This window comes from Schistocerca piceifrons, chromosome 2 (genome assembly GCF_021461385.2).
Source record: "Schistocerca piceifrons isolate TAMUIC-IGC-003096 chromosome 2, iqSchPice1.1, whole genome shotgun sequence".
NCBI lineage: Eukaryota > Metazoa > Arthropoda > Insecta > Orthoptera > Acrididae > Schistocerca > Schistocerca piceifrons.
Window position 1 is genome coordinate 249,140,016 of NC_060139.1, and position 13,332 is coordinate 249,153,347.

The 13,332-nt window shown below is 37.2% G+C and overlaps 1 pseudogene; it reads left to right on the forward strand.

Annotated features, from left to right (window-relative positions):
• LOC124775295 overlaps positions 1–13,332 on the forward strand; it is a 119,958-nt pseudogene that overhangs the window by 24,690 nt on the left and 81,936 nt on the right.

The window sequence follows — 13,332 nt, forward strand, 5'->3', positions numbered from 1 at the left end:
ACTGCTGCAATAGAAGTAAACATTTCTTCAGGCTCTGCTTGCGTCAAGCAAGGAACTGGAAGAGCAGCAATTACTTCTTGGTTGTCAGATGCTTTCAGTATCATGCTGATGTTTTGGCACAGAATCTTCTTGCCTCTGTTATTAAGGTGCATGCCATGTCTCGTGTAACAGTCTCTTTGCAAGGAGTCCATACTTATAAAATATGCATTTTGGTAGGCCCTGCAAATCTTTGAGTATTGCCTGTTTGCTTTTATGATTTCCACGTTCACACATGACCATTCCGAAAGGTCATGCCTATGTGGAATTCCGACTACAAAAACTGATTTCTCTCCTGTTGAATTTAGTATTGCTTTAAGGTTTCGTGTTGCACTGTGGAGGTCGTTTTTATATACATTATTGGCTCCTGCTATGACGACAATATGACGATCATTTTCAGTTTCTATGTTTCTAACGAGTTCTTGGATGGGTGCACCTGGTTTGACAATACTAGTTGCTTGTATACAATGACTGTAACGTAGTATTTTTGCGATCTCACGTCCATGGCTATCAGAGAATATTTTCACTTTGAGTTTGTCTTCACGTTTATTGCGGAAGTTTATGCTCATGTGCTTGTCACTATATAGATTCGGCGTGTTGTTGTCGTCACAGTTTTCCGTGGATTCCACATTTATATCTGAATCTAGTGCATGAAAACGGTTTTTTGTTACCACAGTAATTCTACAGTCACTGAATTTCACACGACCAACCCTTTTTGGCCCCAAGCACTGTGCTACAATCTGGCTTTTGTCAAAGTCACTCAAGACAGAGGATTTCTGCATTTGCACCACTTTTAGTTGCTAGACGATCCCCTATTCATCTCCGCTCAGCTCGTATTCTCTTAAGTCGTATGCCCTCAGCGACACTAGGCAAGACAACATACAACATTGCAGTGGGCAGTGGTCATATTTTGTATCTTAGTGGCTCAGAAGTTAACTCTCAGATTACAGACCTGATGGTCTACAGTACTACCTCCTGTTGGTTCCAGGATTTTTGTCACCTTGAACAGTGAGAAAGCGTAAAGTCAGGTTGCACCATCTTTAAGCCTGTTACATTACTCATATCCACATTACCACCTGCATAAAAAAACTTGGCATTGAGAGATAGAAAAATTATTCAATCTGGTTTGTGTGTGCAATTATGTAGGGCTTTGTGATTGGAAAAATTAAGACACACACTGAGTTTGGGTGTATAAATAGTTCATAACATAATCCACCCATATTGCTGAAGCTTTGGATGTTGTTGTTGTTGTTGTTGTTGTTGTTGTTGCAGTCTTCAGTCCTGAGACTGGTTTGATGCAGCTCTCCATGCTACTCTATCCTGTGCAAGCTCCTTCATCTCCCAGTACCTACTGCAACCTACATCCTTCTGAATCTGCTTAGTGTACCCTCCACGCTACCCTCCAATGCTAAATTTGTGATCCCTTCATGCCTCAAAACATATCCTACCAACCGATCCCTTCTTCTGGTCAAGTTGTGCCACAAACTTCTCTTCTCCCCAATCCTATTCAATACCTCCTCATTAGTTACGTGATCTACCCACCTTATCTTCAGCATTCTTCTGTAGCATCACATTTTGAAAGCTTCTATTCTCTTCTTGTCCCAACTATTTATCATCCATGTTTCACTTCCATACATGGCTACACTCCATACAAATACTTTCAGAAACGACTTCCTGACACTTAAATCTATACTCGATGTTAACAAATTTCTCTTCTTCAGAAACGATTTCCTTGCCATTGCCAGTCTACATTTTATATCCTCTCTACTTCGACCATCGTCAGTTATTTTACTCCCTAAATAGCAAAACTCCTTTACTACTTTAAGTGTCTCATTTCCTAATCTAATCCCCTCAGCATCACCCAATTTAATTTGACTACATTCCATTATCCTAGTTTTGCTTTTGTTGATGTTCATCTTACATCCTCCTTTCAAGACACTGTCCATTCCGTTCAACTGCTCTTCCAAGTCCTTTGCTGTCTCTGACAGAATTATAATGTCATCGGAGAACCATAGTTTTTATTTCTTCTCCATGGATTTTAATACCTACTCCGAACTTTTCTTTTGTTTCCTTTATTGCTTGCTCAATATACAGATTGAATAACATAGGGGATAGGCTACAACCCTGTCTCACTCCCTTCCCAACAACTGCTTCCCTTTCATGTCCCTAGACTCTTATAACTGCCATCTGGTTTCTGTACAAATTGTAAATAGCCTTTCGCTCCTTGTGTTTTACCCCTGCCACCTTCAGAATTTGAAAGAGAGTATTCCAGTTAATGTTGTCAAAAGCTTTCTCTAAGTCTACAAATGCTAGAAACGTAGGTTTGCCTTTCCTTAATCTTTCTTCTAAGATAAGTCGTAAGGTTAGTATTGCCTCACGTGTTCCAACATTTCTACAGAATCCATACTGATCTTCCCCGAGGTCTGCTTCTACGAGTTTTTCCATTCGCCTGTAAAGAATTTGCGTTAGTATTTTGCAGCTGTGACTTATTAAACTGATAGTTTGGTAATTTTCACATCTGTCAACACCTGCTTTCTTTGGGATTGGAATTATTATATTCTTCTTGAAGTCTGTGGGTATTTCGCCTGTCTCATACATCTTGCTCACCAGATGGTAGAGTTTTGTCATGACTGGCTCTCCCAAGGCCATCAGTAGTTCTAATGGAATTTTGTCTACTCCCGGGGTCTTGTTTCAACTCAGGTCTTTCAGTGCTCTGTGAAACTCTGCACACAGTATCTTATCTCCCATTTCATCTTCATCTACATCCTCTTCCATTTCCATAATATTGTCCTCAAGTACATCGCCCTTGTATAAACCCTCTATATACTCCTTCCACCTTTCTGCCTTCCCTTCTTTGCTTAGAACTTCGTTGCCATCTGAGTTCTTGATATTCATACAAGTGGTTCTCTTCTCTCCAAAGGTCTCTTTAATTTTCCTGTAGGCAGTATCTATCTTACCCCTAGTGAGACAAGCCTCTACATCCTTACATTTGTCCTCTAGCCATCCCTGCTTAGCCATTTTGCACTTCCTGTCGATCTCATTTTTGAGACGTTTGTATTCCTTTTTGCCTGCTTCATTTACTGCATTTTTATATTTTCTCCTTTCATCAATTAAATTCAATATTTCTTCTGTTACCCAAGGATTTCTATTAGCCCTCGTCTTTTTATCTACTAGATTCTCTGCTGCCTTCACTACTTCATCCCTCAGAGCTACCCATTCTTCTTCTACTGTATTTCTTTCCCCCATTCCTGTCAATTGTTCCCTTATGCTCTTCTCCCTGAAACTCTCTACAACCTCTGGTTTAGTCAGTTTATCCAGGTTCCATCTCCTTAAATTCCCACTTTTTTGCAGTTTCTTCAGTTTCAATCTGCAGTTCATAACCAATAGATTGTGGTCAGAATCCACATCTGCCCCTGGAAATGTCTTACAATTTAAAACCTGGTTCCTAAATCTCTGTCTTACCATTATATAATCTATCTGATACCTTTTAGTATCTCCAGGATTCTTCCAGGTATACAACCTTCTTTTATGATTCTTGAACCAAGTGTTATGCTCTGTGCAAAATTCTACAAGGTGGCTTCCTCTTTCATTTCTTTCCCCCAATCCATATTCACCTACTGTGTTCCCTTCTCTCCTTTTTCCCACTGACGAATTCGTCACCCATGACTATTAAATTTTCATCTCCCTTCACTACCTGAATAATTTCTTTTATCTCATCATACATTTCATCAATTTCATCATCATCTGCAGAGCTAGTTGGCATATAAACTTGTACTACTGTAGTAGGCATGGGCTTTGTGTCTATCTTGGCCACAATAATGCACTCACTATGCTGTTTGTAGTAGCTAACCTGCACTCCTATTTCTTTATTCATTATTAAACCTACTCCTGCATTACCCCTATTTGATTTTGTATTTATAACCCTGTATTCACCTGACCAAAAGTCTTGTTCCTCCTGCCACCGAACTTCACTAATTCCCACCATATCTAACTTTAACCTATCCATTTCCCTTTTTAAATTTTCTAATCTACCTGCCCAATTAAGGGATCTGACATTCCACGCTCCGATCCGTAGAATCCCAGTTTTCTTTCTCCTGATAACGACGTCCTCTTGAGTAGTCCCCGCCCGGAGATCCGAATGGGGGACTATTTTACCTCCGGACTATTTTACCTCCGGAATATTTTACCCAAGAGGACGCCATCATCATTTAATCATACAGTAAAGCTGCATGCCCTCGGGAAAAATTACGGTTGTAGTTTCCCCTTGCTTTCAGCCGTTCGCAGTACCAGTACAGCAAGGCCGTTTTGGTTAATGTTACAAGGCCAGATCAGTCAATCATCCAGATTGTTGCCCTGCAACTACTGAAAAGGCTGCTGCCCCTATTCAGGAACCACATGTTTGTCTGGCCTCTCAACAGATACCCCTCCGTTGTGGTTGCACCTACGGTACGGCCATCTGTATCGCTGAGGCACGCAAGCCTCCCCACCAACAGCAAGGTCCATGGTTCATGGGAAGGGCTTTGGATGTACAGAAGGCAAAATAAAGTATTGTAGGTTATTAATCATTGTTGATGGCTCTACATTGATGCTACAGAAGATGTAAGAGCTGTTGTCTTTGGGTTTGGATGGTGAAGCTGACTAAGAACCACAATAAAATTATTCACCACAAACTATTGGAATTGAATTCTCAATTTTTTTTCCTTCTGTATAAGATTGTTGTTTGAAAGGATTAAATCATTGCCCTACAAATCAAGGTAATTTTTGGAAGGTATTATAAACTGATCCCTGTTCGGAACCTGGGAATGTAGTTTTTTAATATGCTACAGTTAAATAACAAGTAAATAATTAAATAAACTGATATGTTTGGAAAAAAGTTCAGAAAATTGACTTAAACATGTACATGTCATAAATGAAGAAGAACTGGAGCAGTAGATAAATTTGTAGTTAAAATGCCATTTATTTGTAATAATTTTCGTCTCAGAAAAGTAAATGCTCTTATTCATGTGAACAATTTTTTTGAATAACAGCTTCCTTTGTTAATCATATAAAAGATTAAATCTGTCTTTTTATCATTCAAATAAATGTTGACCAACATCGGTTGTATCTATATGGAAAGGGAAAGCATGAAGTTGGAACAGCACCAGGAAACTGGTGTTAGGAATATAACATAAGACAAATTTCACATTGAGGTAAACTTAAATTTCATTCTTTGTTAACATTCCATTCTTGTTTCTTTGGCTTTAGTGTGGATCCTTTGCTTAGTTTTTAATATTTAATTCTTAATTTCTCTAATTCCTTCTAGCCATTTGTTTGTGAGATAAATTTAAATTATTAATTATAAAAGGATGCATTTATATAACTTGCTGCTGCTGCTGCTGCTGCTGCTAACTAATAAGTAATGCGTGTCTGTTAGGACATAATCTTGCAAATTAATTTTAGATAATTCATAGTGAAAAAAACTTCATAGTGCTAGCAGTAATTGTCATTTCAGGGTGAAATAGAAGCAAAAGGTTCATACAGAGACCTACAAAACACTGGCTTGGACTTTGCAAAGTTACTCGTAAAGGAAGAAGCTGCAGGTGATATGGGAAGAACACGAGGTCTGACTGAATTATTTGAAGATTCTGTTCAAGGTCGATCACATGAGGTAAAATAACTTAATCTCACTTGCCTGAAGAGGAATAAATTTAAGGAAGTAGATGAAAACAGCTGCAGTTACTAAGAGCAGAATACAAAAAAGTTAGTTTTTAAATGCATGTTTGAAGTAACTCAGACGCACTTCACAAGTGTGTTTTGGTGTGTGCTCTAGCTTGATGAAGGATTTATTCCAAAAGCTAGGAAGTTCATTAATTCTTTCTTTCATTCATGTTCTTGGCCCATCAAGAAGGTGAAACAAGTCAGGTACACATAAATATGAGACAAATATATCATGGAAGCATAATCTGTTTACTGTGTTAACAAATAACTGCCACTATAGTGCTTGATGCTAGTTAAATCTATGCCAGTAGGTGCTTAAATTATTTTTTTTATTTAGAAACGTTTGAATTTGTAGTTTGTTTACCGACAGTTGCATACGAGGTGTGGCTAGAAAAAAACCGGACTAGTACTGGTGAAACAATAAAACGAATGCAATAAGGCTGAAAGTCGTGTGGCCTGTCACGTGACTCTCGCTCCGCCTACTGCTCGAGTTTCATCTGCCTCCTGCACTCAGTCTGCCCGTGGCGTCTGTTTTAAGTAGTTGACGTTTTGTCTGTGCGTCGGAAAATGTTGAGTGTACAGAAAGAACAGCGTGTTAACATCAAATTTTGTTTCAAACTAGGAAAATCTGCAAGTGAAACGTTTCTAATGTTACAACAAGTGTACGGCGATGATTGTTTATCGCGAACACAAGTGTTTGAGTGGTTTAAACGATTTAAAGATGGCCGCAAAGACACCAGTGATGATGATTGTTTTTTTTTGACATCAAAGGGATTGTGCACATTGATTGGGTACCAGAGGGACAAACAGTGAATCAGCATTACTAAATTAGCGTCCTGGCTACCCTACGTGAGCGAGTACGGAGAAAACGGAACGATTTGTGGAGAAAAAAGTCATGGATCCTTCACCAAGACAATGCCCCAGCTCACAGTGCGTTGTCAGTGAAGACGTTTTTGGCAAAACACAACATTCCCATCTTAGATCATCCACCCTACTCACCTGATTTGGCCCCATGTGACTTTTTTCTTTTCCCTAAAGTCAAGTCAGCTTTGAAAGGAACTAGATTTGAGACTGTTGAAGCAGTAAAAGAAAAAGCGACGGAAGTAATGTATGGACTTACCGAAAATGATCTGCAGCATTGCTATGAACAGTGGAAAATTCGTATGGAGCGGTGTAGAGACCGAGGAGGAGAGTACATTGAAGGAGATAACATGAAATTGTAAATAATTGTAAATAAATGTTTTTTTCCAGCATCAGTCCGGTTTTTTCTAGCCGCACCTCGTATATTAAGAGTTAGTCTGTTGTGAATAAGTTAAGATACTGCAGTTACAAGAGTGCAGAGTTCTTGTTGTAAGCAAAAATGGTTAACTTTTTCCATTATATCATACACTTGGCTACTAAGCTGTAGGCATAATTTTTGTGGCTCATTGAAATGAAAATTCATGTAATGTAAAGTGTAAACTGCTTTAATTCCATTTTTAAGCATGTAATCTGTGATGCAATGCATGATAAACGTGGCTGTTGCCAAAGAATAGTTGATGAGAGTGGTATGCATAGAGTGTGGGTTGGAATTTCACCTGTGGTTGACTGTAGTGGGAAACCTGACAAGGCTCTTCCTTGGAACTGTAGACCATGCAAGAGACAACAGAATTGGTGAACAGGAAACAGACTAGTGCACTTCAGGCTGAACCAGAACATGCAGAGCTTACAGTAGTGTATAAATTTGACTTGTTACTTGAAGTACAAGAGGAAAAGCCTCATCCAGCTGTGGGATCAGTTCAAAGTAAGAGTAGGAAGAAGTCTTCCTGCTAGGTAGTAACCATTGGAGGGGTGTAGGCCAGATGGTACAGGACAAGTTAGGAACAGGGTACCAGGTCATCAATATTGTGAAGCAAAGTGGTAGGCTTTTCCAGGTGACAGACGACATAAGGAATTTGTGCAAACATTTAAGTACAGAGCATCAGGTTATTGTAGTAGGAGGAGTGGGGAGGAGTCTGGCTAAGGACATTAATTACAGCATTAGGGGTGACCTGGATGAAACAGGAGTAGCAACAACATGCACAAATGGGTGTTTTGTGGTGGTCCTGTAGTGCCATGACCAGCCCTGGGTTAACACTGCTGTAAGCAATGTTGACACACAGTTGACGAGGCTGCTGCTGACTTGAGTGAAATCCCATGAGTGTGCAGTGCCTGTTGCTACCACTGGGAGATGTGGATGTACTAAATACTACCTAAAGCAACATATGAGAGGGCAAGATGGATTGGCTGAGCTTTTTGCAGAAAATGCATGTGGGGCCACAATCTCACAAAGATCTCTCTGGCTGTTTGGGTCTGGGGAGTACCTCTTTTAGGTCAGGATCAGGACTCAGGCACCCTGTTTTGAAAGATGCTTAAGAATGCTCAGAAAAGTAGTTAGCTTATTTCACCAGAATATTAGAGAACTGAGTAATTACATGGAAGAGCTTCTTGTCTGTTTGGAAAATTTGGAGAGCATCTGATAAGATATGTACTTTGAGAACCACATAACCACAGGGTAGCATAAATCACATGAGATTTGACTCCAGCAGCTTACTCATTTAGAACTACTGTGGGATTAACAGTTATGTATATTAATACAGAGCCAAAATTCAAAAACATTGGGAAAGATTTTGTAGTGATCAGCACTCGGAAGTGCATGCTTGTGAATTACTACTGAAAAAAAGTTCTTTAAATTGTAAATTTATACAGATCCCCACTGGGAAATTTTGAACTGTTCGAGGAATTTGGATTCCTTACTATGCTTGCTATGCTTGCTATGCTTAACAAACAGTCTGGTGACTTCTATGTAGATTTTTAAAGTATTGTGATAGGAAAAATGATCTGGAAACTTACAATTTCTTAGTATGGAACTTTCTAGCACAGTTGGATAAAAACAGTAAGATCCTAATTGATGTTTTCTTTCATGAAGCTCAAAGCAAAGAAATAATTGATCATGATGCATTGTTTGTCAGGATAAATAACATAGTGCCTTGCAGTATGGGTGCTCTTCAGTGGAAGTCAGTTAGAATAATTGACTCCAGGACAAATGCTTTTAAGAACAGTTTACAAGAGATGACCTAGAATGAAATTTATAATAAACCAAATGCTAATACGAGGGATTTAAGTATCTTGCAAAAAGAAAATGGAAATGACTGTTGGCAAGAACAGGTAAGAGATCCTGCAGTAGCTGCCCGCTACAAAAACTGCTCAATTACTAAGAAAAGTTAAGAAATCAGGGAAATCGACATAATGTCAGAAATAATTATTCCAACAACAGACATACAGCTGTATGGAATGTACTGATACAAGAGGCAGGACAACCAGCCACAGAACAGAATAAATTGCTATAGCACTGATTGGATGGGCTATAAATGTTGAGGCACAGATGGCAAATACATTTCACAATTATTACTTAAATACAGTAGAAAGCACAGGGACAAGCAGTTAGAGAAAAACCACAGCAGTATTTTTAAAAAGTAATTCTCATACAATTAAAGTAAGTTTCATAATCTTCTCCTCCTGGAATAAAGAAAATTATATTTTCTCTCAAAATTTCATCTGGATTTTATGCTCCTTCCAAGAGTGTACTAATTACTTGTTTCCATATAATAAGCCATGTTATCTGAAATATGAAATGCAACACTAACTTAGGCCTTTTTCCAGAGACATAAGTGTCACTGTAAATCCCTCTATAAGGAAGGTGACAGGAGAAGTATCAGTAACTACTGACCTGTTTCACTGCTGACTTATTCCAAATTTTTTGAGGTGGTGACATAACAGAGAACAGAATCTCACCTGACCAGCAATAATATCCTTGGTATATAAGTTTGGATTGCAGAAGAGCTGCTCTACAGAGAATGCTATTGACATGTTCACTAACAAAATTTTAGAAGCATTAAATAATAAAATCAGCTGGTATTTTCTGTGACCTGTCAATGGCATTTTACTGTGTGAATCTCAATGTTCTTGCAGATAAGCAGAAGTCTTGTGGGAATTGTGGTATAGCCAAACAATGTACAATGTCATGTCTAACAAAAGAATATAGGAGGTTGTACTTACTCATTCAACAATGTAATACAGGGAAATTAATCTGACTGGAGCAAAATCACATGTTCGATTTCCCAAGGCTCAATCTTAGGTCCACCAATGTTCCTCATTTATGTAAATGATGTTCAATGTAATACAGAACAAGCAGAATTAATTCCTTTTACAGATGACACAAATATTGTAATCAATCCAAACAGAAACAGAAGGGTGAACAGTGTTCTTAGATGTATCATTTACTAGTATTCTACAAATGGTCTCCCCCCTCAGTTTTAAAAAGACACAATATATTCAGTTCTGCACATCCAAGGGTACTATGCCAATGATCAGTGTAACTTATTGTGAGGAAATAATGAATAGGGAGGAAACTTCAAAATTGTTAGGTGTCTGTATTGATGAGAGATAAATTGGAAAAAGCACATTGTGTAAGTGCTAAAACAACTTACTTCAGCCACATTTGCACTTAGAATAATTGAAAATCTTGGAGACACAAATCAGTAAGTTGACATTTTGCATACTTTCATTCAATACCATGATATGGAATAATATTGTTTGGTAACTCATATTGAAGAAAGTCTTCGTGGCTCAAAAATATGCTGCAAGAATATTATGTGGTGCTCGCCCTTGATCATCATGTAGATTTCTGTTTGAGTTGGCCACTCTGATTACAGCTTCACAGTATATTTATTCCCTTGTGAAATTTGTTGTAAATAATCCACTCCAGCTCAAAAGAAAGAATGATATACGTAATTAAAATTTCAGAAGGAAAAATGACATTCATTACTTCACATTTAGATTGTCTTTAGCACAAAAAGAGGTGTACAATGCTGCAATTAAAATTTTTGACTACACCTAATGAGATCAAATGTCTGACACACAGCAAAGTTAAATATGAAAACAAACTGAAAAAGTTTCTGGTTGACAACTCCTTCTCTTCAGAAGACTACCTATTACTGTTATCTTTAATAATAAAAAATTTCAGCATGTTTTCATAATTCAATGTAAAATGACTTGGTCCACATTATGCATATGATCTGTGGACCATGAAACTAATTACTCATATAAATGAGTCAATTAGTAGGAAAGCTGCTACTGTGAAAAAGTTGCTCCCACTTCAGTTTTATTGTGTAGCTGCTATTTTTTGTATTAGGAGTTTAATATTTACTTCATTACAAAGGTATTTTCCAATGAAAATATTTTTACATATGTACTACTAAGTCCTATTAATTTGTTATTTGTCATGCAGCTTTATAACAATAACTGAGGATACAACAGCACTGAGCAATTTACTTTTAATTCATTAGATTAAATTTGGATGGCATAAGCAGAAATAGTACTCACCAGTCCAGTGAGTTTGTTGATGGTGTGAGCAGATAGTTTCCATGGATTGCTTATCTTTATACAAATTGACTTGTTTAACATCTGAGATGATTGATAGGATGTATAGAACTGAATGAATAATCTGCTTCAGTTCTACCACATAGCTCATTTTGCCAAGTGAGGTCCACACAACATATGTTAACTTGAAGTGATCACATCATAATTAATACACAAGATACATTGAAATGTTTCCTGCAGTTAAGTGCAGTTGAATTTCATTTTACATTCAGTGAAAAGCTTCTGCAGTGATAACAATGGATACGTTTAGTCACATTTTATCAGACCATGATCACATGACAAATTCCTCAAAGTGTTCAGCAAGGAATTGCACTGCTGGGATTGTATAAAATCTAAAGTTGACATTTATCACTGTTATTGTCTTGTCAAATGGTTGAGCATACATTAAAGGATTTCTCAATTTTGGTTACAGCAAAGCATGAGGTCAATGGATATGGCAAATTACCCTTTACCTGAGTCTGAAATGAGAACATTGGGTCATTTATCAGCCACTGTATATAATGCCTACTTTTCTGCTGGTGGCAGCTGGCTTCTACGTGTTGTAGTTTTGGTAGGATTTATACTCACTCCCATTATAACAAGTGGAGCTGATTATTGGGTTGCATATTGGTGAGTTCCTCAAAATATTTGCAAACATCATTTGCATTGTGTGCATGACTAATCATATTTCCACAGAATAATGCAGTATTAATTTTTAACCCTTCTTCAAATATTAATAAATTCCTGATAGAACATTTTGTTACGATACTCTGTTACCTACAGTTGTGTGTTTGATGTCTCCCTACAGTACTGCAGGTATAAATTTACCATTCTTCGTGAGACAGTATTTTATGTGGGTGATGTGATGCTCCATCAATATCATAAACTGGGTTAATTAAAACATAATCTTCCAATAGAAACATTCACTGACTAATCAGAGGCAAATTCCTTCTTAAAAAAAGAGGAAGAGGTATGTAAATTAAAAACGCTGGAGAAGACAGTAAATCAGAAACATTTCTTGGATTTTGTATTGAGCAGATATTTAGCTAGAAAATTTACACCAATAAATTATGTACCAGACACTGTACGGCAGTACTCAGTTTATACGTTTCTAATCACCTACAAAGAATGTTAACTTTCCATTAGAATATACACACACCAATGTAACATGAAATGGACATGCAGTTGACTTTGTCAGGCTACAAATAATTCACAATATCTATAAACATTCTGGACCTGTGTATAACTTAATTAAAAATCTAATACTTGCTCAGTAAATCAGAGTATAATGATTAATGAAAACAGAGAATTCGACTTGGTGTAAGAATTTAGTGTAAAATATATCACCTAGTGTCCTGATGTCTAACAGTGTAGAATTATAAAACTTAAAATTGTATACCATTACTAAATATAACAGCTTACCTACATGGTGTGGCAAACAACCTATTTGTGCACAATCTGCTTTTAAAATTGCAAAACTATAGTGGTCATAAGTATTATGTAACAGGGTTCACTGAAATGATGAGATAAAGGACTTCTTCTATAATTTTAGCTTCAGTTAGACTAGGAAACCACTTAAGCACCATGTAATATCCTAATCATTATTGTCTACAAAATTTTTAACATAAAAGGTTTATTCACCATTAATGATTTTCCAACAGGACAAACAATGAGGAGCAGCAATACATTACTAATACTACTATTACTGGAAACAAAACTGGAGCAGTGTCTTGGTTAGATACATTCACATGCACTTACATTTATACTGGATTGACAATTGGGACATTGTTGTCAACACTTGGACGTTCATTTTTATTCTTTTGGTTTGCAATCCATGCTTCCATGTGCCTGCATAACAACATGTTCAAGAGTGTCTTAACTGCATCAATGCGTTTCTTCAATGCTAATCCTTCAGGTTGGTTTTACTTATTTTTGCATTATCATAGTCTGTAACAGTTCTAATGCAAAATATATTATTCACACAAAATATATTCTTCCAAGGTTAATAATTAATTTTCTTTACAGGCAGAATAGTGAACAGATTTTCAAAGGACATGGGAATTGTTGATGAGAAGTTGCCAGTTTCTATTATGGAATGCTTTCATGTGAGTGGATAGGTGGTACATTCAAAAAGTAAGTGAAATCTGTTGTTTCAAAACT